This window comes from Triturus cristatus, chromosome 3_2, assembly GCF_964204655.1.
Source record: "Triturus cristatus chromosome 3_2, aTriCri1.1, whole genome shotgun sequence".
Taxonomy (NCBI): Eukaryota; Metazoa; Chordata; class Amphibia; order Caudata; family Salamandridae; genus Triturus; species Triturus cristatus.
In genome coordinates this window covers 419287712-419315017 of record NC_140584.1, presented here as the reverse complement: position 1 = coordinate 419315017, position 27306 = coordinate 419287712, and positions in this window count along the sequence as shown.

The following is a 27306-nucleotide window of genomic DNA, read 5'->3' as shown; positions in this document are numbered from 1 at the left end:
GGAGGCACTAGATCTGCGCGTAAATTTTAAAAAATCTTTTATCATGTCTTGTGGACCCGGGAAAAGGAAGCTCAATACTATAAATGTAGGTTCGGATAAACTAGAATCCGTAACCTCTTTTCCGTACTTAGGGTTGGTTTTCGCTGCGAACGGCTCATGGAGCGGGCACTCTGCCCACGCCATGGGCAAGTTCTCGAAAGCCACCAATTCTATATTGAGCCTCCCACGCCCGAAGAAAATAGGTGCCACTAGGGCCATTTTAAAAATCTTCAGACTACAGTGCATTCCTGTGGCTACGTATGGGGCTGAGGTCTGGGGCTCAGGGAGAAACTCAGGGATTCAGCGTGAGGAAAACCGTTTTTGTAGGAAAATATTGGGTGCTCCTTTTTCCGCTTCTGAATTCATCTGTCATAAAGAACTAAATCTCCCCTACGTTTGTGATTTTATTCGAGCCAGACCAGCCCTATTTTGGATTAGGATTTGGACATTATAATGGATTGCCTAAAATGTGATCACTATATGTCAATACCTTGGTTAGCCGAGGTTTCCAAAACATTATGTGCCGTGGATAAAGGCGATCTTTTCTCAGAACCCACTGGAATTGAGAATAACGATAAGGTCGTAGTTAAACAAGCACTTTATGCACTTTTTAACTCAGAAAGAATGGGGAGGGAGTTACTTAAATCTTCTGTTGCCACATATATGGGGTATGATCTGTGTAGGCACCCACTACCATCTTATCTAACTCTCCCCATGTCTAATTGGGAACGATCGTTGCTTTTTCGTTTAAGGGCAGGATCTGTAAAATTCCTGTTGGCTTTCCCTTTGGGGTATCATCATACAGTAGAATACAATCCCTGCCCATGCGATGGCACTAGTAAACAGAATGATATTCACTTCCTATTCTTCTGTAAATTTTATTTAAAATATATTAATTGGTTTTTAACTCCCTATTTTAGAAAATTAAGACCCCTCTCTCTGGGGGAATTCTGTTCATTATTATTTTCCCTGGATACAGATGAACTAATCTTCCGCACCAGCACTTTTCTGAGATTAATAGTACACGCACGCAAAACGATGGAAAATCCCTGAAAATTATTTATGACAGCTGTATATTTGAAAATGAATTGTTGTGATTGCGGTGTTTTTTTTTTTTTTTTTATGGATTGTATTACTGTGCAAATGTGTTGTTTTTTTGTTGTACTTTTATGGATTTTATGAAATCCGAATAAAGGTCTTTTGAATTGAATTGAATTGAATCTTCAATTCCAAGTTTTCACCTTCCAAAAAAGGAATAGCACTCCGTATTCGGTGTTCTCTGCATTACATTTTAGGCAAGTGTGACCTGCGGAAATGTAATTCCAGTGTATATTGCCCCCTGCAATGTCCAGGTGCGATACACTTCATACAACTTTTAATTTAATTTAATTTGTGATAAACCTGGCCTAAAAACACACTTTATACTTCACAGCAAAACATAAACCTTCCATATCCCCAGGGCCTTAACATCTCCAATGAAAACTCCTACATAAACGAAATCGAAAAACATCTTGGCTTTTTCACTTAAGACATCCTGACCTTTTGTTAATGTACATCTTGATATTTTCTCCGGACATCTTGACTCGATTTCGTATTTTGCCGGTTGTTGCAAAAGACAAAGCACTTCTGGCTGTTGCAAATAAAATCATCAGCGACAAAAGCCGAGGCGATTCAAAAGGACATCTGCGCCACCCAGGGACAGCATTCTTCTGCTTCCTTGTCAATGCAGTTCTGTTTTGACGGTCGTTTCCTTCTGTTTGCAGCCCATTTTCCAGAAGCCCTCTCTCCCCATTGACATCATTGAGGGGTAGGAAGGAGTTGCAGCTCCTACCTTAACTTGTCATTTATTAACATGTGACACTGCCTTGCCATCCCGAGTGTCAGAGGTCACGAAGGCAGAGGCAGCACGGATAAATAAATGCAGGGCTCTGATCGCCCTATTTCCTTTTTAGGTCTCGCCTGCGTGGGCTGTGCACATGCGCAGTCTCACTGGTGAGATTTAACGTTTTTAGGTCTTTTCTGTAAAGGACTTTAAGCCCCGCCCCTCTTTTCCATTGGCCGGCGTCACCGTTTATGCTAAACGGTGGACAGCCATTGGAAAACAGCTGGGAGTGACGTTTTCGTTCGGCTTTTTCTGCCGTCCCACTTGGATGGCCTCGACTGCTTTCCTTCTGAAGTAAAAGGTTTCTTAACTTTATGGGGCCAAACACATGGCCCCATAAAGATAAAAAACCTTATACTTCAGAAGGAAAGCAGGCTGACCAAGTGGGACGGCAGAAAAAGCCAAACGTAAATGTCATAGGCTGCTTGGCAAGCGCTTGTTGAACAATCTTGTCGTCACTCCAGTCAGCCATGTTACCACCCTTCCTTAGCCGGAGCCTGTGTCTGTCAGACGTCACACAGGAAGTCCCGCCTCACAAACGCTATAGTGGCATTCTGCCAAGAAAATAAGGACACATCTGAAGTAGGTTTCGGCCTTACAGAGGCGGGAAATTAAAGAGGGCAAATCCGCCACCAGGCGTGTAGCGTCTTTCTCAGAGGAAGAGAGGAGATTAAAGGAAAACAAAACAACTGATATTTAAAAGTTATAATCAGGCTGCTATTTATACAAAAACCCATGTATCTAGTGATCTAATAATATTAAATGGAGGAGGTATGGAAAACGAAAGCTAGGCTTACTTTGGTCTGCTGATAGCAGCTGACCTAACTAAGTAACAAACACCCGAGCTTCCGATTTCCCAACAATCACGCTGGCATTTGTTTTTAAAACATACTTTATCTAAAAACAAGGACGCGCTGGGCGTAGGGGTAGAGGAAAGGGAGAGCAGGGTGGATTGTTAGTGGTACTTATAACAAAATAATTTTAAAAAATAACCAAAATTGTTAAGGAATTTGGAGAGCGTGTGTGTTAAGTCTGTGTGGGCATGACAAATCATAAGTGAAATCAGTCAGACACCTCACCATACCTGGCTGAAAGCACCTGCTCCCAACTATTTATTACAGCATACATGTATTAAGGTAGTGTGGTGTAACCCCCTCCCAAAGCTACGCCCCTGCCCAACGTTGAGTGGAAGGTCTGGCTGGGGATATGCTGTTTGCCGCTGAGCGGAGGAGGTGGCTCCGAGCTGCTGAACCTAGGTCGACCTAATATACTCCCGCAACCCTATCGCATACCCACAGGCGCAGTAGTAAAATATCGCAGTTTGGCGAGGCAGCACTCTTGATGGACCCGGAGGCACGCCGCTCAGCACGAGGCTGGGCTTGGCCAGGTCTTGGCCTTCATTTTCAGCGCTACCCCCCTGCCCCTCATTCTGCGTGTATGGGAGGGGGAGGAAGAGAGCGAAAAGAAGCACAGGAAGGGGTTCAAGGACGGTGAGTGGCAACAGGTAGCGCAGTGGGACTAATCCCATTGCCTCTGGTTGAGTTCCTGTGCACACATCACGGAAGCGGGTAGGCTGAGTGCGGCGCGTGCCACCCAAATCATCCAGCCTTGAGGCTCAGTTTATTCTGCTTCTGGATGCAGGAGCAAAGACTAGCGCATGCAAATCAAGCAAGATCAGCGGGCTCTTGCCTCCCCACAGGCACTTTGCGGTCAACGCACTACAGTGGGACGTGACGGCGCTAGGTAAGCCCAAACTTCTCTTAGTGCATACCACTGACCAATTTGATCGGATTGACTAGTGCATCGAAGCTAGTAACTGCCCAAGTCACATCCGAAGTCAATAGTAATCTGCTCCTCTGTCCCGAGCCCTCATCGGTCTTTACAAGCCTGCGACCTTATTACCATCATCAATTCAACAGATCAGCCTCTCGCACTCAGTAGTGTGAGCTCACACCACCGGTAAAACCTAGGGCTTCTCCAAGCTTTAACAAGCATTGGCATAGCCAATAGGTATCGCCTTTGGGACCTTATAAGTGTTTAGTTCTGTAACAGTTGATGTTGTTGCACCAAGGATATTGTGCTGGATAACTAAACACTTCTAAGGTCCCAAAGGCGAGACCTACTGGCTATGCCAATGCTTGTTTAATTTTCTACTCCATGCCTTTCCCATCACAGTTCTGCAGCAAACAGAAGGCGGTTGAGGTGCTAAGGGGTCAACTCTAGGATGTGATTGGTCTACAAGAGTTGCTTCTCCTCGTTGTGCTCTTCTCCACCAAGCGTAAGTTGCTTGATATGTTTTGACTAGTGCTTTAAATGGAAATGTAGAAGTGCAGACATTCACTATTTAAAGTGCCTGTTTTCCCCTGAGAAGTGCCGGTACTCTCCCATTAAATGTTTTTCAGCAGTTCTGAGAAGTGCAGGTACTCTCCCTTTCAAATGAAAGAAGCACAGGTACTCAGGACCGGACATTATCTGCTCATTTAAGCTCTGACTTCAAGAGATGGATGGTGACCCCATCATAGGAAGAAGGCCTCCTGTGGATCCCAACATTCTTTCAAATACCCAGCCTATCTTTCTGAACTCCTGCCAAAGCGATTGCAATAGCAGTCATACTTCGTGCTCTGCCTCTCTTCAATACTGTAGTGCCTAAGGGGCAGATTTATGTTCCCTGGCGCATCCCTGCAAATCAGCATGGATGCGCCAGGGAAGATGCGTCACGCAAGTTTGCCCTTGCGCCACTGCAGATGCGCCGCATTTACAATGCGGTGCATCGTGACGCAAGGACAAGCAGATGCGTGACGTATCTGCCGGCGTAAGGTTGGCGCAGTGCTGAAGTTGTGTCGCAAGCGCGACACAACTTCAGCACTGTTCCAACCTACCCCATACCTAACATGGTGCGTCAAGCCTTACGCCTGCTTCAAGCAGGCGCAGGGTTTTGACGCATCAGCGTTGGGAAAGTGACTCAGTGAAATCTTATAGATTTCACGGAGTCACTTTTCAGGGGCGTTCCTGCGACGGAACGCCCCCCCTGCATGGAAACGCCCACATGAAACCTGACGCAGGTTTCATGTGGCGCAGGGCTTTACACTGTGACGCACCTCCATAGATGCGTCATGATGTAAATAGGGCGCAACGTGGCGCAGGGTTTACGCCGCCGCTGCGTCACAAAAGTGACGCAACGGCGGCGTAAAAGTGGCGCAACTCCAACATAGATCTGCCCCTAAGGGTTTTATTATGAGTCTGGCCGTTCATGGACCGCCAGACTCATGGAGTGGTGGTGGTCTTCCAAATACCCTATTATGATCAGGGCAGTTGGGGCACCCTGGGACCACCTCAACCATCAGGGATCAGAGATCCTTGGCAGCGGCACAGAGGTATTGAGGCAGCAATATGCTTGGTTGGGCTGCTGTGGCCACACCAAGCATATTGCAAGTTTCCTCACCACCACAATTTTCATGTCGTTGCGACCACCATGAAAAGTGTGGCGGTGAGGAAACAAAGGAGCCCCTCCGGGGCCCGATGGTGCCTCACGCCATTTAGATGCATACAAAGGTTCACAACGTGTGCCCCTCTGGGTGGATGCACTCCAGTACGAACACGGCATGGTCTGCATCAGAACTACTTTTGACATTCTCATTGAGGTGCCTATTTCAATGGCACAGCCTCGGGCACCCCAAAGAACCACCTATCATACAGGAGAAAACTCCTGATCTGGTAAAAGGTTCCTACATGAGTTGCTCCACTGAATAAACTCTGTGGCACATTGGATGAGGGTTTTTTTACTGCACTTATTAAACTTGATGTATTGCCAGCAGTTGGCACAGTGGCCCTCGCTGTCTTCCAGATGAGTACACAGGAAATAGCCCTAGCATAGCAGACTTCCTTTTTTTTTAGTCTGTTCAAGCATTACCTCTTTTTAAGCAGCACTCCTTGCTTCCTTCTCTCACTTCTTCCCGCCTCTGATTTCTGGGATCCCTCAAGGCCATCTTTTGGGCCTTGCACTATTGAAGAGCAGTGATTGGGTTTAATATCTGCCCTCTGGAGTTTCTTCCTTTGATTGTGAGTTCTCTGCATACGCCCTCACAGCCTGGATTGTCAGTCCGTTCCAGCGGTGTTTGTTGTTGATTGTACAATGGATGAATGCCACTTCTTAGAAAACAACCCATGATGGTGGCCATGATTTTAGGTGGCCCTCTGATTATCTAGGCCTCTATTAATGGTAGTTTTTCAACAAGTGGGTCTTTGGTCAGTAACATGGAATTTAAAATTGCTTGACACCTCTCGCTGGCACCAGAGGTGAGACTCATCACAACTTCTTTTGTTGAGGTACCCACCAACATAAAGATTATCCTATCCCTCCCGCGAGACACTAGAAAAGCAATGGTCAATGCCATTCTATCATCTAAATTGGACTACAGGAATGCCCTTTGCATACTGTTGCCAGTACATTTTGGAAAAAAATCCCAATGTTTAGGAAGAACACTATGCACACCCTCTGGTACTGAGTTGTGTGGCAGCTGAACGGGAAAACAAGCAACTTCAGGCATTTACAGTCGTATTGGGCCCCATCACAGGGAGGCTCATCTGCTTTCTCTATACAATAGCGAGCCACAGGACAGGAGAGAAACCAAACAAAATAACCTTGTCCTCTTCATGTCTTGTTAGTCCTCTCAGTGGTCATCTGCTGCTGCCGTGAGGCTCTTATGACAGTGAAGCCAAGATCAATGTCTACTGTTCAAGCAGGAAACCTCTAAAAACATCCCCAAAGACAAAAGTCTGCCTCCCTTTCACATTTTTCCTTCTCAATCTTGTCAACGGACCTTATCGAAAACCCTTGAAAGTCACTGTAACTGTTCACCATCAACAGTACATGTACACCGCGGATTATTGTACTCAATGGAGTAAATGATCATTGCGTATCTATTTTATGTATTTTCATATAATAATGGTAGAACCTTAGAAGTTATTTCAGAAGAGCCGTAGACAACTAGTATGCTCCACAAAAAGAGGATACACTTCCCAGGCTTCGACTATAGTAATAGTCAATGTGACGGCAGGAACTGTGAGTTGGGACCCCATAGTAGCATGCTCTCCATGCTTCCGAGTGCTAGGCTGATTTAAAATTAAGTCATTATGTATTGCTTCCAAGTGGTATTCTAGGCAGTAAGCAAAGTTCTCCTCTGAGTAGTGCAATAAGGAGACAGTAGAAATGTTCCATATCAACTAAGATACGGAGCATTTCTGCTGTTTCCTAGCACTGGAGCCAACAAAGGCACCCTTGTACCATGCTTACAGACAGGATTGTTTTTTGTGCAGGAAGGAAAAACCCCCTGCACAAAAACAACCCTTTAAGTCATTTTACTCTTTGTACGTGTGTGTTGAAGGATGCAGCACACGTAGAGCGAATACATAACAAGGAGAAATAAAGATATATCCCTTGCTTATACCTGCTTCATGGAGGCATAGCTTTTTGACGAATTACCAGATTTAATAGCTTTCATAAATCTGGGAATGTGCCAAAATCGATGGGTGGATGCATGGGAAGGCCCATGATCCATCCATGGAATGCCTCACAAACGCAAAGTAATGCAAGGCGGCGCTATTACTTTTGCGTGGCTTTGTAAGTCACAAAAAACATTTTGCACTGTGCCAAATAGTGGCACATCCACAACTCAAAATGTTTTTAAATTTACCCCTTAATGAATGGGAGCCTACAGTATCACAATGTAGTTATGTTGTGTCTCAGTTTCCACCACTAATAGGCCTATTTACCGAATATATAACTTTTCTTCGCATGTGTTTACTTCGCATGCCGTTTCTACGCGGTCGTTAGTACGACCGCGTTCTTATTTAGCATACCTTTACTTCGCAATTCGGAACTACGAATTGCAGTAAGGGGGTGCTGGATGTTGGAATAGTATAATTTACTATTCCAACTCCAGTCTATGCGGACACTAGGGAAGGTGTTGGATTTTAAATCCAACACCTTCCACACCTTACTGCAATTCGTATTTCCGAATTGCGTAGTAAAGGTATGCTAACTAACAACGCGGTCGTACTAACGACCGCGTAGAAACGGCATGCGAAGAAACGCATGCGAAGTAAACGCCGCTTCCCCTATTTACCAAGTAAGACTGTAGTCCATTTTCTAAACCTCTCCCTTTTAAAACACAATATTCAACAACCTAAATGCAATTCAGTTTGTGGAGTACGCTGTAGTAGTAGTAGAAAAAGTAGTAGCAATAATAATAAACTATAAGAGCAAAATTAATACTACAAACCATAATATAACAATAATGTTTGTATTATCACCAGTAATAATTACATAACAATAATAAAAAGAAGAAGAAAAGAGATGAAGACGAAGAAGTTCAGCCCTTTAGTACCACTGGCTAACACCCACACTACCACCCCAGTGTGCATGTCAGCTAGTGGCTGACACTGGGGAGGCACATAAAGGCCAGGCCCATTTGGAAATAATCACTACACTCGTGGGGGTGGCGGAATTGGGGAACTCTGTGCTACGTGTGTAGTGCAGAAGTCCTGCTGAATTCCGCCATCTGGTATTTGGCTGAAATCTTTTTCCATCTGCGCATGCGGGGCTTGTAATGGTGCTACTTGGTGAGCGCGATGAGACTTGCCAGCCGCTCACCAGTGCGCACCAGATTTGCCAACAGTGATGGCTCCTTCCAGTGCTGATTTTTTTTGTGACACTGGCAAGCGCGAGTTACTATGGCTGCACCTCATGCAGATTCTCCACTCAAGAAGCAGCCAAATCTACTCAAAAAAGCATTTTTGTGTTAATATTCTACTCCAACGGACTGTTCAAGTAGTTTTTTTAATGCAAGAAGCCTTTTTTTTAAAAAAAAGACTTTTTTATTCAACAAGAAGGTAGTGCCCTAGAGACTCCAACTTCCTGGTCTTGTCCAGAAGGCTCCTCCCAGTGCTCCTGGTCATTTTTCAATTGTATTTAGAGCTGAATGGATCACTGCCAGCTGCATATATGCCACTGGATTTAAGGACTTAGTTTGTGTGATCTCACAGGTAAGTTCAAAAGCTGTTGTATGAGGGTGTTGTGACTTTGTTCTTGTGATATCACAGGTAAGTTCAAAAGCTGTTGTATAAGGGTGTTGTTTGTTTTATAGAGGTCATGCACCAGAATTTATTTGTACTTTTATTAAGTTTTAAAAAATGTATTGTGGTGGGTGGCCTGCAGTTTCAGTAGGGGCCTAGTTATTCCTTAGCATTTCATTTTTCTTCTTTTGTAAATGAAAACTGTTGTACAGATCAGTACATTTTCTCCATGTTTGTTAAATTTGCAATATTCTTTTATTTTACTATTTGACCTAGTCTGCCAATGGGCCATCCAGCCAGTATGCTCAGTATTAGTCTTGGGTGCATAAAACAACTGTGGTATCTGTTGTTTTAAATCATCATTAAGGGCAGGGATGGTATTGGATTAAATAAATAATGATGTGGGATTGTTTGTTGGATTTCACTTTTTTCAGCAAACAGTGTACAGGTGCAGTAATCTTTGATGCCTTGGAAGGATGAGTGTTGTTGTAAAATATTATAGCTCCATAAGCTTTTGTTTTTGATGTTGCTGAATTCATGGTGGTGTTTTCTTCAGTGTTACCATGCCTCCTTTGTCAGGCCAGTGTGAGAGTGTTTGCCATAGGCCAGTATTTGTCGTTGTTCTCCATGCCATGTGGCCAGGATGCCATTTTGTATAGTCAGTGTCCACAGGCCTGCATGTGTTCAATTCAATTCTATATCTTTATTCGGTCTGATTAAAAATAGACCATAAAATAATATACATATCCAAGGTCTCTCAAAAGATAAAAAGCAATCTTACATTCAATTAAGAACAGTAAAAAATAATATGCCTTCATGGGCTTTAAAACTCCACATATCATTGAATAGCTAAGCTTTTAAAAATCAAGAAGTGCACATCGCAATCAGATTGTAGGACATCAATCCACTCATATCACTGTTGGCTGAGGTTGAAAGGGAGTAAGGGAGAAGGAAGGAGAACAAAAACCTCAAATACGGTCCACTATGTGCTCCTACTAACCCCAGAGTTATACAGACACACATCAGTCAAACTCCACCTATCAAAGGCGGGCTCCATTCGAATCATGGCTATCTAAATGTAAGCAAAAAGGGAAAAGAGCTAACATGAAAAAAACGCTCACCACCCAAAGGAAAAGAAATATATTGGCATCTACCTGCTAACCCACGACATGCATATAATTCAGATGATTAACCTATCATAGTTTTTCTAACCCTAGTCGCTGCTTTCAAAAAACCGCATGTGTTGTTTGTTTTCCATGGCTCCTTCCTTGTTGTTTAACCATGTGGATTGTTGCCATTTTGTATAGCCAGCTACTGTGCTTTTACCTTAGACCTGCATGTGTTTTTTGTTATGGCGATGCCTCCTTGCTTGCTGTTGCTGGTTGACCATGTGGCTGGCAGCCATTGTGTGTAGCCAGCCAGTGTGCTTATGCCATAGGCCTGCATGTGTTTTTTGTTGTGGCCATGCCCCCTTGCTTGCTGTTGTTGGTTGACTATGTGTCTGGCGGCCATTTTGTGCACCCATAATTTTTTCTTCAGTTTTCAAAGCCATTTTCTAGGTAGATTAATAGTACACAAGAGAAATCACCCAGAGTACTGCCAAACAGAAGGCCTGTACAAAGTGACATGACCACACAACTCGTGACATTAGTCCTCCAATCTCTTTTGCAGCTAAGTGACACTGCAAGCTGACAGCTTCAAGATGGCCCCAAAGAAAGGTGCTGCCAAGAAAGTGACCAGTGAGGAGGAGAAGAAGCAGATTGCCACCACTGGTGTACCAACGTAACATTTTTCCAGAAACTTGTGCCTACCGCTGGGCCTCCAGGGAGCAACACTCCTGCATCAGCGTCACCACCCCAACCTAAGACCAAACCCATGCCGATCAGTGAGGCAGCCCCTGTAATCATGGCAATGCCGATGAGCAGTGACATCAAATTGGATTTGTTTCTTTCGCAAAGTAGTACCCAATCGTTGCAGGAAGCTGAATAAAGTGGAGAACAGCTGCAGCCAGCATTAGTAGATTTTCCAAACAACCCATGTGTGAAAAACATCACGCAATCCGCTGGGAGGCGCACCTTAAAAAATAGCTGTAGGTGGTGGTGGTGAAGGTGATGAGAGCAGGGAAGGTAAAGATGATTAGGAAGAAGAGGGTGACATCTTCTTTATGCAAAGCAGCCCTATCCCCACCAGTGCACCAGTATCACCTGCATCAGCAACCTTGAAATGGCACAAGAGGCTGATGGAGACACCACAGCATACAGTGACTGCCCCAAGATGCACATTGAATCTGCCTGCTGGGTCTTTTCTGCAGAAGTCGCCTGCGTCAATGGCAAAGAAAATAATCCAGGCTGCTATTACTATCATTTTGAGGCAGGAGGGGATGTATGAATGCAACCACCCAACCCAAGGTTTGTAAAACAGAAAGCTGGCTAAAATGTTGGCATTGGACCTCCTCCTTTTTCTTTTGTGGAAGGAGTGGGATTTTAGATTTTGTGGCAGCCATCTGCCCAAAATGGAGGATTCTGAGCCGGACCTATTTTGCCAGAGTTTCTGTTACAGCACCCCATCAGGATGTGCTAGAATTTGTTGGATAAGCTTTGTAGGAGAGTGCTGCTCACACTATCCACCTGACCACAGACATGTGGTCCAGTTATCAAGCCACTGATTACATGTGTATCGCTGCACACTGTATCTCTTTGGTGGGAGTTAGGCAACAGCTATTTACAGGTCTTGGCACTGAAGAAACCTTTGAGGGCATTCGAGGGCATGCAACAGTAGCCATGTTTGTCATGGAGAAATCCCATACAGCTGCAAACATTTTGGCTGACTTTAACAGCAAGTTATTTGAATGGCTGCAACCCAGAGGTCTCAGAATTGGATTTGTTGCCACGGACAATGGCAGCAGTATAGTTAAGGCCATGGCTGAGGGTAAATAATTCAGGGTCCTGTGTTTGGTGCATTGCATCAACATCATTGTACATGACTTTCTCATAAAGAAGACCTAGCCAGCAACCTACTGGTCATCTGCAGAAGAATCTGTACTTATTTCAGCCATTCTTTTAAAGCACAGAAGCAGTTGAGAATCATTCAGCATGCTAATAGAGTACCAGTTAAATCCAACATACAAGATGTGCCAACACATTGGAACTTGACCTATTACATGTTTCAACGTCTGTTTGAGTAGTACAAACCGATCAATGAGTATGACATGCAAATAGGGGATGCAACTGGGAAAAGCATGATCATTGAGATGTATAAATGGGGCCTAGTCAAATGTATGACAGAGGTGCTACTTCCTTTTGAGGTTTTAACATGGGAAGTCAGCAAGGAGGACACTACAATGGGCAAGCTATCCAGTTGTTAAATCTGCTATAGGACCAGCTAAGAAAGGTGTCTGGAAGTTCGCACTCGCAGGTGTGAACAAAAATTAAGATGTGCATGAGTTGGTTGAGGGCTTAATCCTTCTCTTGGCTGATAATGCAAGGCTGCAAAGAGTCATTGTGTCATCCAAAGAGTATATCTATGCCACAATACTTGATCCACAGTGCAAAAAAATACTACCCATTTTCATTCCTTTTTCAGAAGGGTATGTTGTTTGCAAGGTGTGAATTGTTGAATGAGCCAGAGACCTGGAAGAAGAATGGCTGGACATCAGAGTCCCACTCCCTGGCAGAAATTCTGAGGTGCCGCCTTCAACTTCCAGAGAGGCTAGTCTTATTGTCTTACAGCAGGCAACACCAGCAACAAGAACACCGACAGCAACAAAAACAGGAATAGAAGAATCGGCCCCAACCTCTGCAGTGGCTTGGTTTCAAGTGGCAGGTCTTAATTCCAGTGTAGAGGTGAAGGCAAACGAGATTGATAAGTGGCAGCAACAATGCCCATTCAGAGGACGTTCCAGGATTATCTTGAGGACCTAAGAGAGCTCTCTGTGGATCAAAACCCTTTGGTGTATTGGTATGGGAAGATGCACAAATGGCCATAGCTCAGCAGGCTGGCAATAAAGTATCTGGCTTGTCCGGTTGCCAGGGTGTCTGCTGAGCGTGTATTCAGTGCAGCTGGTGCAGTTGTCATAGTGGGAAGGACCAGTCTCTCACCTCAAAACACGGAGAGATTGACCATAATCAAAATGAACCAACACTTCATACCACACAATTACACCCTTCCTGATTATTACAGGAGGAGGATGAGGGTGATTGGTCAGACTCAAGTGTGTTAGCTGACCAATGTCTGACCAAACCACTGTGTTTGAGGACAAACTCTACTTCTTTGACTGAGAGTAGGCCACCTTAAAACGTTTTAATTATCATTTATTGTCAAACTGCTTTGCCCCCCAAAAAATTGAAAGATTGCATCAGCCTATGCTCTTGCACTGCCTATGCTCTTGCTCTGCCTCTTAGCCCTGTTCTTCTCTGACTGCCTATCAATTCTACCCTGGCACAAAGAGACAGATGAATAATAATAATGCATCACACACATCAGATATACAATGTGGATATTCTGTCTGCCGTAAGTAGACAGTGGCAAAAATGATGCACTGCAGTACAGGGAAAGTAACTTTTATTTGCACAAGTTAATCAGAAAGTATACCGTCGGCCAAACTCTAAATCAGGCACTTTACTTTACTCCCTGGCCTCTTTCTCTATAACAAATTATTTTCAACAAATACCTTCGCTTGGCAGTATGGAAATTCACTCTGCTGCAGAGTAAATTAGAGGGATTAGGGTAGGTAGAGATTTTGCTAAAGAATAGTGGGGTGACACTGATCTGTGTTAAGCTTTGGCTTAGTCAGTCACTGTAGTTGGCGAATGCCGAAAGGGAAAAATGTGAACAGTCGTAACTGTGAATCCATTATGGAAGCAATGAAATTTAAATACATAGGACCAGATGTACGAAAATGAAATTTTGCATTTCCTAAATAGCGACTCTATAGGAATTGCTATTTAGGAAATGAAAAATGATATGTATGAAATTACTGATTTCCTAATAGTGGTTCTCACACAGTAGGATTTTGCTATTAGGAAATCCCAATTAGGAAATCCCATGCCATTCATACCAATGGGCCTGTTTTACATCTCCAAAATAGGAAATCGCTATTTTGGAAATGCTTAACCTATAAGGAAAATCGCTATTTTGGAAATGCTAAACCAAGGATGGCTATGGGCATAAGGCCCCCCATAATGCACCCCGAAAAATAGTGGTGTACATATAGAGCACACATCTGCCCTAGGGGCATGTGTGCGCTCTATTGCACTTTAAAAAAACCATTTTTGTGTGCATATTTTAAATTGCACATAGATAACATCGACTTTGAGTCTATGACAATTGCATTTCCTAAATGCTCATTTTGCATGTAGGAAATGCTTTGTACATGTGGTGATAAATCACAAATAGGAAATCCCTATTTGTGACTTCCTATTTAGGGAATCGCAAAATGTGATTTCAACTAGGTAGAAATCGCATTTTGTGAAACCCCAAAAAAGCCTTTGTACATAGGAAAAGGCTGTTTTGCATTTCTTAATGGGTCAAAATTGCGATTCGGTCAGTTAAGAAATGCAAAAGGCCTTTGTACAACCGGCCCATAAATCAGTTGACCAGAAATTGATTTTACTGCACAGTAAGTTTGATAGATTAGGGTAGGTAAAGATTTTTCTAAAGAATAGTGGGATGTCACTGAGCTGTGCTAAGCTTTGGTCTAGTCAGTCACTGTAGTTGACGAATGACGAAAGGGACAAATTTGAACAGCCATAACTGTCAATCCATTATGGAAGCCATGAAATATATATACATAAGGCCAGATGTACGAAATGAAACTTTGCATTTCCTAAACAACGACTCTATAAGAATCTCTATTTCGGAAATTATATATATGAAATTACCGATTTCCTAATAGCGATTCCCACACATTAGGAATCGCTATTAGGAAATCGCAATTAGGAAATCTCATGCGATTTGTACCAATGGGCCTGTTTTGCATTTCCATAATAGCGATTTCCTATAAGGAAATGGCAATTTTGGAAATTTTAAACCTATTAGGGAAATCACTATTTTGCAAATGCTATCACCAAGAATGCCTCCTCCAATGCACCCCAAAAATAGTGGTGCACACGTAGAGCATGCATATGCCCTAGGCGCATGTGTGCGATCTGTTGCACTTTAAAAACAAATTTCATGTGCTTTTTTTTAAATTGCACACAGTTACCATTGACTTTAAGTCTATGACAATTGCATTTCCTAAATGCTCATTTTGCATGTAGGAAATGCTTTGTACATGTGCTAATAATTCGCAAATAGGGAATCCCTATTTATGAGTTCCTTTTAGGGAATCACAAAATGCCATTTCAACTAGGTAGAAATTGCCTTTTGCTATTCCCTAAAAGCCTTTGTACAGAGGAAAAGGCTGTTTTGTATTTCTTAATGGGTCAAAATTGTGATTCGGCCAGCTAAGAAATGCAAAAGGCCTGTGTACTTCTGGCCCAAAAATCAGCTGACCAGAAAATTGTGGCACATGCCAAGAATGGATTATTCAACATTTTGGTAGGCTGGGACAGAACATAGGAAATAATAAATAAGTAAAGTACTGGGAGGAGGTGACTGAGTGGTAAGCACACCCTGTTTTCAGTATTTAATGCATTGAAAAGTAAACTTCTTAAATGCTGCATTAACTGAATCAAAAGTCCATTGCACAGCCAACACTGCTGTGCCGAATTAAAATATGCTGCAGTTAGGTCATGCCCTGGTTGGCAAAATGCCATGGACAAGGAGGTGATACATGATGATGGGTGGGATATCCCCCTTGCTTAACAAATACATTGAGTTTACTTCATTTGTCAATAAGCAAGAAATATTACCACCAACCATCCCTTCTACCACTGAGACCTCCTCCCCTGCAACTGCCACTTCCGTCTCTAGTGCACTGGCGCTGCCGCTGGCCCCAGCACTGTACAGCATCTGTACAGCTGGAAAAAAAGAAATTAGACATTTGAGATGCCAGATACACCTCCGCTTATTATTATTTTTTAACAAAATACAACTGCATACCTCACTACAGTTCAGTTATCAGTATATTCTATCAAAGCTATCACTTTGGGTAGTTTGTTGCCGTTGTTTGACAATGTTGGAAAAGCCAGGTAGTCAAGCCAACCACAAACATTTCGTAATGGAGGGGCAGAGCTTTGTTGGCAGAGTCATTGAGGCACAATAAAGGGGTGGAATAATGGTCAATAAACGGGATATGGTGTTGCTTGCATATGCAATATGGGACCTCATACTTTCCTGTCATGCTGCACTGTCATTGAAACTGCTGATATACAAATTAATTATAGCACAGCATTGAAGGGGGGAAAAGAAACCCTACTCAACAAACATGCATGATGAATAATATACCAGCTTACGTGGGCCTGCAATCTTCACAGTAGGGTAGCAAAAATCAGTTCTCTTAGTCTTACAGTATGAGAAGATATATAAGGGGAGAGCGAAAGCTTGCTAACAAATCAGAAGAAAGGGACAGACAGGAGGAGATCAGCTACAGAAACATGAAATCTAGAAAAATAGGATAATGCAGGGATAACAAGAATTGAGCAAACATTAGAGAGAACTTGAAATAAAAGGAGACAGTATAAAAAAATAAGCAAGGCAAAATGCAAATTATTCTAATGGAGGGGAGAGGGTACAGTTAGGGAAATTAAATGCATTATAACAGGACTTACTGGGGCCAGCAGAACCATTGGCCGCGGTGCTGATGGTGGTGGTTCCACCAGCCGCAGCCCTGGTGGTGACAGCCCCTTCCTCGTCTGCCTTTGAATATGCCCTCTTGCCCCTGGGTGCTTATATAAGAAATAAAGAAGATTAAAACAATAGATTAGTGGTACAGTTAATTTCCCCATATTATTTTGACAGGCAAATGCAGTAGCAGTGTAGTTTCTAAAGCAGAAAGCCTATAGTACTAGTAGTATTAAGTTGACCTATTCCTCATTTCCTTAGCCTACGACATATTTCTAATTTCCTAAACCTAAACTGCTAATACGTTGCAATGAATAATGTTTTGCTCGTCAACTCTCTTTGATGGGCCAACTCAGTCACTCCTTTCAATGCATAGATGCACATTCATCACTGGAGATTGGGAGCTCTATAAGTAAAGGCACAGAGAACGTGAACTCACTGATAGACTTGCTGCCACTATCTTTAGTGACAGAGCAGAGGAGTCGTATAATCAAAAGGGGGACGTCGGAGCTTATTATTTATCGAGGTCCTGTTCCCGTGCTCCAAGGCGAGTCTGTTAATATCAAAAAAGGGGGAAGAGTTCCTCTCTATGGGCCTAAGTAGAGAGTTACAATGACTTACTACACTATTAAAGATGGTATCTGGGGGGATCTGCAAATCCAGATCGTAATGCCCTCACACACCTGTTAGGGTGTCATGCTTCATCATTGGGCGCTCCTCGTCGGACCGGTGCTGCAATGTCCGACGGGCCTGGTGGCATCTTTGTCGGAGATCTTTTGATCTGGGAACGCTGTTTGGTGAGTGAGGTGTGTGGGGCTATAGGAGAAACATTGTTTTCTAAAGGGTGTAGATTGTGATTTTTAAAAAAGGCCCCTAACCTTGTTAGTTCACTTTATTAATGCTCAAGGATGGGACTTTGTTAAAAACAGTGAGGCTACGTGTGATAGATGAGGGTATTCAAGTAGCCTTTTGTTGATTAAGTCAGGTCAACATGTTTCGTGTCAAGTGCTAGAGTAAAGCGACACTTCTTCAGGACCAAAATTACATGACCGCTTTTTTAACAGTCACGGGAGTTGAGCTCCCTTTCTGAGAGTCAAGATCCTCAATTTAGGGTTCTTGATATGGCAATTCTCCTGAATAGATAGGGCCAAAGAAGAAAAGAAAGGAATATGGATACCATCAGAAACTCATGGGCGTGAACTAGTCAGCTAAAACAGAAGCCAGTATATCACCCAGACAGGGCCAAACAAGGCCGGTATCTTATAGTAACAAAGGAATTATAAATGAACTAACGCTGGGTGAACATTAAAAACATGACATGAAAAAGTTCACAGCATGACATGACTAAAGTGACGTAACTGAGGTGAAACCTCCACACAGACGGGGGAGGTAACGTTGTCACGGAGAAAGGAAATGATTCTTACCTCCTTAAGGTAGGATGTAGAGCCTCAGAGATGAGGGAAGACGACTCGACCACTTGAGCGGGTGTACTACATGACAGGGAGTAAAGGAAACATCAAGCCTACAACATGACACTATCAGTTGAGACATAGCTGAATAAAACATATATGCATACACTGATACAGGAGAGAATAAGCTGTTAAATCGTACGTCTCTGGTATGTATCAACAGTGATAAGATAAGATACCGGCCTTGTTTGGCCCTGTCTGGGTGATATACTGGCTTCTGTTTTAGCTGACTAGTTCACGCCCATGAGTTTCTGATGGTATCCATATTCCTTTCTTTTCTTCTTTGGCCCTATCTATTCAGGAGGAATGCCATTTCAAGAACCCTAAATTGAGGATCTTAACTCTCAGAAAGGGAGTTCAACTCCCGTGACTGTTAAAAAAGCGGTCATGTCATTTTGGTCCTGAAGAAGTGTCGCTTTACTCTAGCACTTGACACGAAACATGTTGACCTGACTTAATCAACAAAAGGCTACTTGAATACCCTCATCTATCACACGTAGCCTCACTGTTTTTAACAAAGTCCCATCCTTGAGCATTAATAAAGTGAACTAACAAGGTTAGGGGCCTTTTTTAAAAATCACAATCTACACCCTTTAGAAAACAATGTTTCTCCTATAGCCCCACACACCTCACTCACCAAACGGCGTTCCCAGATCAAAAGATCTCCGACAAAGATGCCACCAGGCCCGTCGGACATTGCAGCGCCGGTCCGACGAGGAGCGCCCAATGATGAAGCATGACACCCTAACAGGTGTGTGAGGGCATTACGATCTGGATTTGCAGATCCCCCAGTTACCATCTTTAATAGTGTAGTAAGTCATTGTAACTCTCTACTTAAGCCCATAGAGAGGAACTGTTCCCCCTTTTTTGATATTAACAGACTCGCCTTGGAGCACGGGAACAGGACCTCGATAAATAACAAGCTCCGACGTCCCCCTTTTGATTATACGCTTATTTATTTATTTGTGTATTTTATAAAGCGCACAGCTGCCCCAACGGGGCGTCCCGGCGCTGAGAACTCTGGGAAAAGGAGAGCAAGAAACGGAGGACCTGTTTAGGAGGAGAAAAGGTGTGTCTTCAGCGATTTACGAAATGCTGATTCTAATTGGCTGGTGCGTAAAGCTAGCGGGAGCTTGTTCCAGCGCTGAGAGGCACAAACCTCAAAGGTTTTTCCACCTGCGCGAACTCGTTTAAATCGTGGAGTATCAAGGAAAAATAGGGAATTGGAGCGCAATGTCCTGGAGTGGACATACGGTCGCAGGATGTTTTTCAGATGAGCCGATCCGGTGCCTTTTGAAGCTCGGAAGGCCAGCGTCATGGCTTTGAAGACACTTCTTTTAGCAATGGGTAGCCAGTGCAGTTTGCGTAGAAGTGGAGAGACATGGTGTCTAGCAGGGATTCTCTCCACAAGGCGAGCGGCGGCATTTTGGACTGTCTGGAGTTTATGACACAGGCCTGCAGTGATACCAAGGTAAAGGGCATTAGCATAATCAAGATGGGAAATTATCAATGCCGGGATCACAGTCTTACGGCAGTCCGCCGGCAAGTAGTTAATAAGGCGTTTAATGGTCCTGATTTTGGCGAAACAGGAGGCCGCTACTGTTTGTACCTGATTGCTAAAACTAAGATGGTTGTCCCAACGTATCCCTAGGTTTTTCACCGAGTCTTTTGGGGTGGGGGCTTGGCTCAGGTCATCTGGCCACCACAGGCTAGAATCCAAAGGAGATGGAGAGTTGAAAAACAGGATCTCCGTTTTTCCTGCGTTAAGCCGGAGGGAGTTAGCATCCATCCAACTAGAAATGTCCCTGAGGCAGGATTTCAGCGGATCAAAGGCAGAAGCAGAGGGGGTATCAAAAGTAAAAAGAAGCTGAATATCGTCAGCATAGGAGGTGGATTTAATCCCGGTCTCGGCGATCAGCTTGGCCAAAGGGGTAAAATAAACATTAAAAAGGAGCGGACTCAGGGAAGAGCCCTGGGGAACTCCCCATTTAAGTGGTCTGGCAGGGGAGGTGTAGGGAGGGGTGAAAACCTGCTGTGTGCGGTCCGAAAGATAGGATGAGAGCCATTTCAGCACAACACCTCCCACACCCAAGTCCTCGAGCCTACTCAGCAAGATCTTATGAGAGACGGTGTCGAATGCTGCTGATATATCCAACAGCACTAACACCGCCCTCGACCCCTGGTCTAGCGTCCACCTCACCGAGTCCGCCATTTCAATAAGGGCAGACTCCGTGCTGTGGCCCGATCTGAAGCCGTGCTGGGAATCATGGAGAAGTCAATTGGATTCAATATAGTTCGCCAACTGAGAGTGCACCAGTTTTTGCAGGATCTTTGCTGGTGCAGGCAGGAGGGAAATGGGCCTGTAGTTGCTAGGTTGGTCAGGATCCAAGTTGGACTTCTTAAGGATGTGGACCAGAGAGGCATGCTTCCATTTGGCAGGAAAACAGCCCAGTCTGAGGGAGCTATTCCAAATGTGGTTCAGATAGGGATTAAGTAGAGGGGCAAGTTTTTTGTATTGCTTGGCTGGCCAGGGATCATTAGGTGAGCCTGATTTACATTTGAGTAATTCAGCCATAGATTCGGGTTCCGAGACGACTGCAAATTCAGATAAGATGGACAGAGGTGGCGAGAGAGTGGTGGGCTTTTCTTCCCAACCTGCTGTGTTGAGGGTGGGGAAGGAGGAATAGATGATTTCTATTTTATCCTCAAAAAATTGGGAGAGTTTATCACATAGTGATTGTGAGGCAGGCTGAGTTCGAGTCAACGGGTTGGGGTCTGTGAAGGATCTGACTATATTAAAAATCTCCCTAGCGCCATTACTGGCGAGCATAATTCTGGAGGCCAGAAAGTGTCGTTTGTGCTTCTCAATCAGTCTCCTGTATTCTTTGAGGGCTAATTTATAGGAGATTTTACTATCCATAGTATAGTTCTGTCTCCAGAGGCGTTCAAGAGATTTGCAGGAGGCCTTTTTCTGCCTGAGCTCGTCAGAGTACCAGGGTGCCGAAGGTACAGCCCTGTAAGTTTTGATGGATTTAAGGGGGGCCAGAGCATCTAAGGCCTGACTGATCCATGTGTCCAGGTGATCAATCTGTAGGTCCGGGTCAGGAGACGAGCAGGGTTGAGTATTTTTTAGGTATTCCAGGAGCGTTTCAGGGGTGATGCGGCTCCAATTTCTTCCAGATGATTTGGGAGTGATAACGGGTCTAGTGTGACAAGAAATGTCGATCTCAAAAGGGATAAGGAAATGGTCCGACCAATTGACCGGGGTAGGGGGAGTCACCTGAATAGATGGTAAGTTGGAGCAGATCAGATCCAGAATATGACCCGCTTTATGCGTGGGTAGGGATATTATTTGAGCTAGGTTGCAGGCTGCTAGCGTAGAAATGAAGAACTTACTGTGCGAGCAAGACTCGTTATCAACATGGAGATTGAAGTCTCCCAAAGCGGTAAAGTTAGCGTACCGTGTGCTAAGCTGAATGACATAGTCAGCTAAAGCTGGTAAGTGAGAGGTATTGGAGTGAGGGGGGCGGTAGATGAGAATTCCAGAGCAGGAGGAGGAAGGGGAGATTTGAACAATGAAAGGCATGCCTTCTATACATTCGATTGGATTAAATGGAGGGAGGGTAACCGACCATTTGGAATTGTAAATTAAAGCAATCCCACCTCCCGGTATATCATTGGGTCTATTGGCACAAACAATACTGTAGCCCTCAGGTAAGGCCAGGGTGATTGCGGGATTCGTAGTGTCGTTCAACCATGTTTCAGTTAAAAAGAGCAAGTCCCAGTTGTTATCCCGGAGGGACTGCCAGATGTCAATGGCATGTTTGCTCAGTGAACGACAGTTAATCAGCGCAGCTCTGAGGGTCAGGGAGGACTGAGCTCCATAAGTGGAGGGAGGGTTCAATGAGTGTATTGTGTTGATGCTATGATCTGAAGCAGGAAGGGTGAAGTTACAGACGGGGCAGGAATGTACCTGACTCCGGGCGTCTGAGATAGGAAGCGGTCGGGTCCCACATGGTGGGGGTCTCACAGACATCAACTCAGTCCAGGAGTATGTTGCGGTAATGTGGCTAGGGAGGCGGGGAGGGAGACCGGCCCCGGTCGCGTCCTGATCGCGGATGAGCGCACACGAGCTTGCCTTAAGCGCGCCTTCAGCGCGCAATCGGCGCTCGTCCGCTGCGCTTCCGGTACATACAAATATTTATGGAGATGTGACGGAGGGAGGGGGCGTGGCCTCGGAGTGGGCGTGTCCCAGTCAGGGCGTGGGGAATGACGGTCAAAGAAGGTCGTCAATTTCGCCCTAATCAGAGCTCGTTATGCTGCGCGGAGGGGATCCTGCAGACTGCAGCTGTGTATCAGGCAGAATGAGTAAGTTCTTTTAAAAACTAAATTTTAGCAGTTTGTTAAAAACAGTAACATGCACAATCAATCTAGCTACTCCTGGCTGAGCCTCAGGAGGTTCCGAGAGTTATCTGGGCGCGTACAAGGCAGCGCGTCTTTTATCAACGCTTTGCAGGGGGCGTGGCCTCGGAGTGGGCGTGTCCCAGTCAGGGCGTGGGGAATGACGGTCAAAGAAGGTCGTCAATGTCGCCCTAATCAGCGCTCGTTATGCTGCGCGGAGGGGATCCTGCAGACTGCAGCTGTGTATCAGGCAGAATGAGTAAGTTCTTTTAAAAACTAAATTTTAGCAGTTTGTTAAAAACAGTAACATGCACAATCAATCTAGCTACTCCCGGCTGAGCCTCAGGAGGTTCCGAGAGCTTACATACGGCTCTTTTGCCGAGGGACTATTATATATTCCCTTTGAACTAACGCTACCTCTCCACATACTTTTCCCCCCCTCCCCCTTTCTTGCCCCCCTCCGTGACCTACCATTCAACTGAGTACACACACTACTCACTGACAATATTCCTCGCCCTACACATGACCATGGATAACCAAGGTCTCAGCTTCTCGGATGACATGGTGTCAGAAATCTTACGCACCCCCTCCCTGCTACAAAACGATGGCAGTATTCCATCCTGCGGTACCTCAGACGATTGGAATTCCTTAGCTAATCAGAAGAAATTACAGACAAAAATAGCACTTCATGGTGCAATGATGACGGAATACCTTAGGGCGAACATAGTCCCTAATGGACTCTTAGTTACAAATGCACCGAGAATCTTTCTGGAGGATATTGGCTTTAAGATGATACAATCAAAGTAGGGAAAGAGAAGCTGTGATCCAAACGGCTTCCAGCTAGTCATAAATAATCAAGAGAGAATGGATCACTTGTTGCTGGCACCAGGGTTCAGGTGGTTGTATCTGATATAGGTAAAAAACCCTCAATCACGTCAAGATATGTATGGGCGGTATATCTTGGTTCTCCGCCTTTAAATACGGGATAGCATCATCATTGGGTTCATTCCATGCATCCTCCAACCCGGAGGGAACCACTGAATTCTCCAGTAGTGATCAGGGAAAAAAATGATAAAATAAAAAAGTGAGGAGTGCTCAAGTGCGTGATTAAAAAGAATTGTTCCTCATGCTCCCTATAAAAAAGTCTTTATTCTGATAGGTGCTGGGGAAACGTTAAAAAGGTCAAAGTGCAGATAGGATGTATGATGAATCCTCTGCGAAAACGTAGTGATCGGTCGACATGTTTCAGCTCTTGTAAAGCCCAGAGGAGGGTCAGGGAGCTTTCTTCAGGACCTCAGGTGAATAAAGTGAATTGAAAAAATGTTTTCCCAATTACATGTAGAAGTTCCAATGTTAATTCAGATGGACTTCGTCAGGATTAGTACCTGATATTTTCACAGTACGAGCTCCGTACGAAGATACAGGCAGCGTTAATACGCAATGGTCTGCTACGACTTGTGCTGACTCTGGTAAACCAGAGTCAGCACAAGTCGTAGCAGACCATTGCGTATTAACGCTGCCTGTATCTTCGTACGGAGCTCGTACTGTGAAAATATCAGGTACTAATCCTGACGAAGTCCATCTGAATTAACATTGGAACTTCTACATGTAATTGGGAAAAAAAAATTTCAATTCACTTTATTCACCTGAGGTCCTGAAGAAAGCTCCCTGACCCTCCTCTGGGCTTTACAAGAGCTGAAACATGTTGACCGATCACTACGTTTTCGCAGAGGATTCATCATACATCCTATCTGCACTTTGACCTTTTTAACGTTTCCCCAGCACCTATCAGAATAAAGACTTTTTTATAGGTAGCATGAGGAACAATTCTTTTTAATCACGCACTTGAGCACTCCTCACTGTTTTATTTTATCATTTTTTTCCCTGATCACTACTGGAGAATTCAGTGGTTCCCTCCGGGTTGGAGGATGCATGGAATGAACCCAATGATGATGCTATCACGTATTTAAAGGCGGAGAACCAAGATATACCGCCCATACATATCTTGACGTGATTGAGGGTTTTTTACCTATATCAGATACAACCACCTGAACCCTGGTGCCAGCAACAAGTGATCCATTCTCTCTTGATTATTTATGGATATTGGCTTTAGAAAGGAATGGTCCCTTGTGGCTTGGAAATGTACCAGGGACTGGCTGATACTGATTATTAATACAGCAAAACGCTTGGCTGACAAACTATTGGTCGAAATAACAATTGCAGAGAACAATCTAAAAGCTCCAATTAACATCACGGCATTCAAAAGCAGACTTGCTGAAATCAACACAGAGATGGATGACCATAAAAATCACTTGATGCGACAAAAAATATTGAAATTGCAAAAAGACATCAAAAAATTTGATAAAGAAAAGGTATATCCCTATACCAAGGACGACTATCAGATACCAACAGGTGAAGAATCATCCGACGGGAGCTCAGTGGAGAGCAGATCACGCTCCGATTCGAACAGCAGTGCTTCCAGCAACGAGAGTAGGTCGAACTTCAAAAAGAACTGGGGACCACCACCACCCCCTCTCCTTGGCTTCCCCATGAATCCCTACTATGAGCAGCAAGCACCTTGGAATCCCTTGTATCAAATGCCCCCACCAATGTACCACTACAACCAACAACAACAACCTTTTTTAGGAAGAGGTCGGGGCAGGGCAAGAGGCAGAAGACGAGACGGAGCATTCAAACAAGTCCAGTGGCAAGATTCACCGGCCCCACAACAACAAGACCGGATGGAACTGAGGAGCAGGAAGAACAACAGGACCTAGTGGTCAATCTATCCACTAGAGTACTTACCCCGACAGAAAACAGAGTACTAAACAGAGGTCTGGGTTTTGTTCCCACACCACAATTGGATCGATTCCTTTTACACAAGGAACTTCATAATTTTTTTAGGAAGATACGACTGCGAGCGTACTTTCAAGACAAGCCATCCGAAGAAACCACATATACTGGCCTACGTCTCCCCTCAACGTTCACCCCACATGATGGCATTACTCCGAATGAGATACTGACTTTCGAGCAAGCAGTAACAAAAGAAGTGGAGAATATCACCAGACCGACACAGTTTAATAACCTTCCAATAATTGAGAGGACAGCAGTAAAAGCCCTTAATGAAGACTCTACCATTACCGTAAAAGCAGCAGACAAGGGAGGTGCCATCGTCATCATGGACACATCAGACTACGATCAGTAATGCCTACGACAACTTTCCCAAGTTAAGTACTATACCAAGATTGATGGAGATCCGACAGGAAGACTGATGACTAAGATCAAGTCCATCGTAGAATCAGCCGAAACACAAGGCTGGATTACCAGGAATGAAGCCCAATTTCTGGTGAACACTCAACCCAGAACTCCTGCCTTCTACACCCTACCTAAAATTCATAAGGGAACTAATCCACCTCCCGGACGCCCTATAGTCTCGGGCATAGGGTCACTATTGGAACCCCTCAGCAAATTTTGTGACCATTTCATCCGTCCACTAGTCCAACGGATACCTTCATATTTGAAGGATACCAGGGACGTCCTTAATCTACTGGCCAACACTACCATGAGTGGAGAGATCGATCTCATGATGACACTGGATGTAGAAGCTCTCTACACGAATATTCCCCAAACAGAGACACTGAGGGTCATAGAAGAGCTCCTTATGAAAGAAGAGTGGACATCAAACACCCCAGTCTCTTTTATAATGGAATGTGCCACCATAGCCATGTGTGAGAACTACTTCCTATTCAAAGACCAATATTTCCACCAGACCCAAGGAACTTCTATGGGCAGCACCTTTGCGTCGAGCCTGGCATGCCTCTATGTCGCAGAATTTGAACGCCTCCATGTTGAGAAGACCAACATCTATACCAACAACATCATCCTTTGGAGGCGCTATATTGACGACATCCTGATCCTGTGGAAAGGGGATTTAGAAACATGTGACAACTTCTTCACTTGGGTGAATTCTCTGGACCCCTACTTGAAATTCACCAGATCCGTCTCCCCGATTGAAATCCATTTCCTGGACTTGACAATCACATTACATAATGGCACCCTGTCGACCCACACTAACAAAAAACCAACGGACCGGAATAGTCTGTTACAGTATGAAAGTCACCACCCAAAAACCCTCAGGGATAATCTCCCCTTTGGCCAGTTCCTACGCCTCCGCAGGAACTGTGATAAGACCAGTGACTATAAAAAGGAGGCTTCCATTCTAAGCAACCATCTGAAGGCACGTAACTACCCCACCACCATCATCAATAAATCTAACAAAAGAGCTCTCAACAACAACCGAGAGGCATTGTTAGAACCAAGAATGAAGAAGACGGATGACATCATAACCTGCGTCACCACTTACACACCAGTGTCCAACAAAATACAAAGAATCATCACGAAAAATTGGAAGATTCTGACCACAGGTACATTATCTTTACCGAAACCAAGGTTTGCCAATAAACGTACAAGTAACCTCAGTGACATCTTGGTACACACACGCCCAAAAACCACTAAAGCAGCAGCCCAAGGTACACTTTGGAGTTCAGCACCAGTTAGGGGTCATTACCCCTGTGGAGATTGCGGAGTATGTAACTTGACAAAGGCAACAAAAGAACTCATTCTAGAAGTAGACAAAGTTTGGACCCAAAAAAACCACACCAACTGCAACTCCACAAATTGTATTTACATGATCACGTGCCCGTGCAACCTTCGCTACAT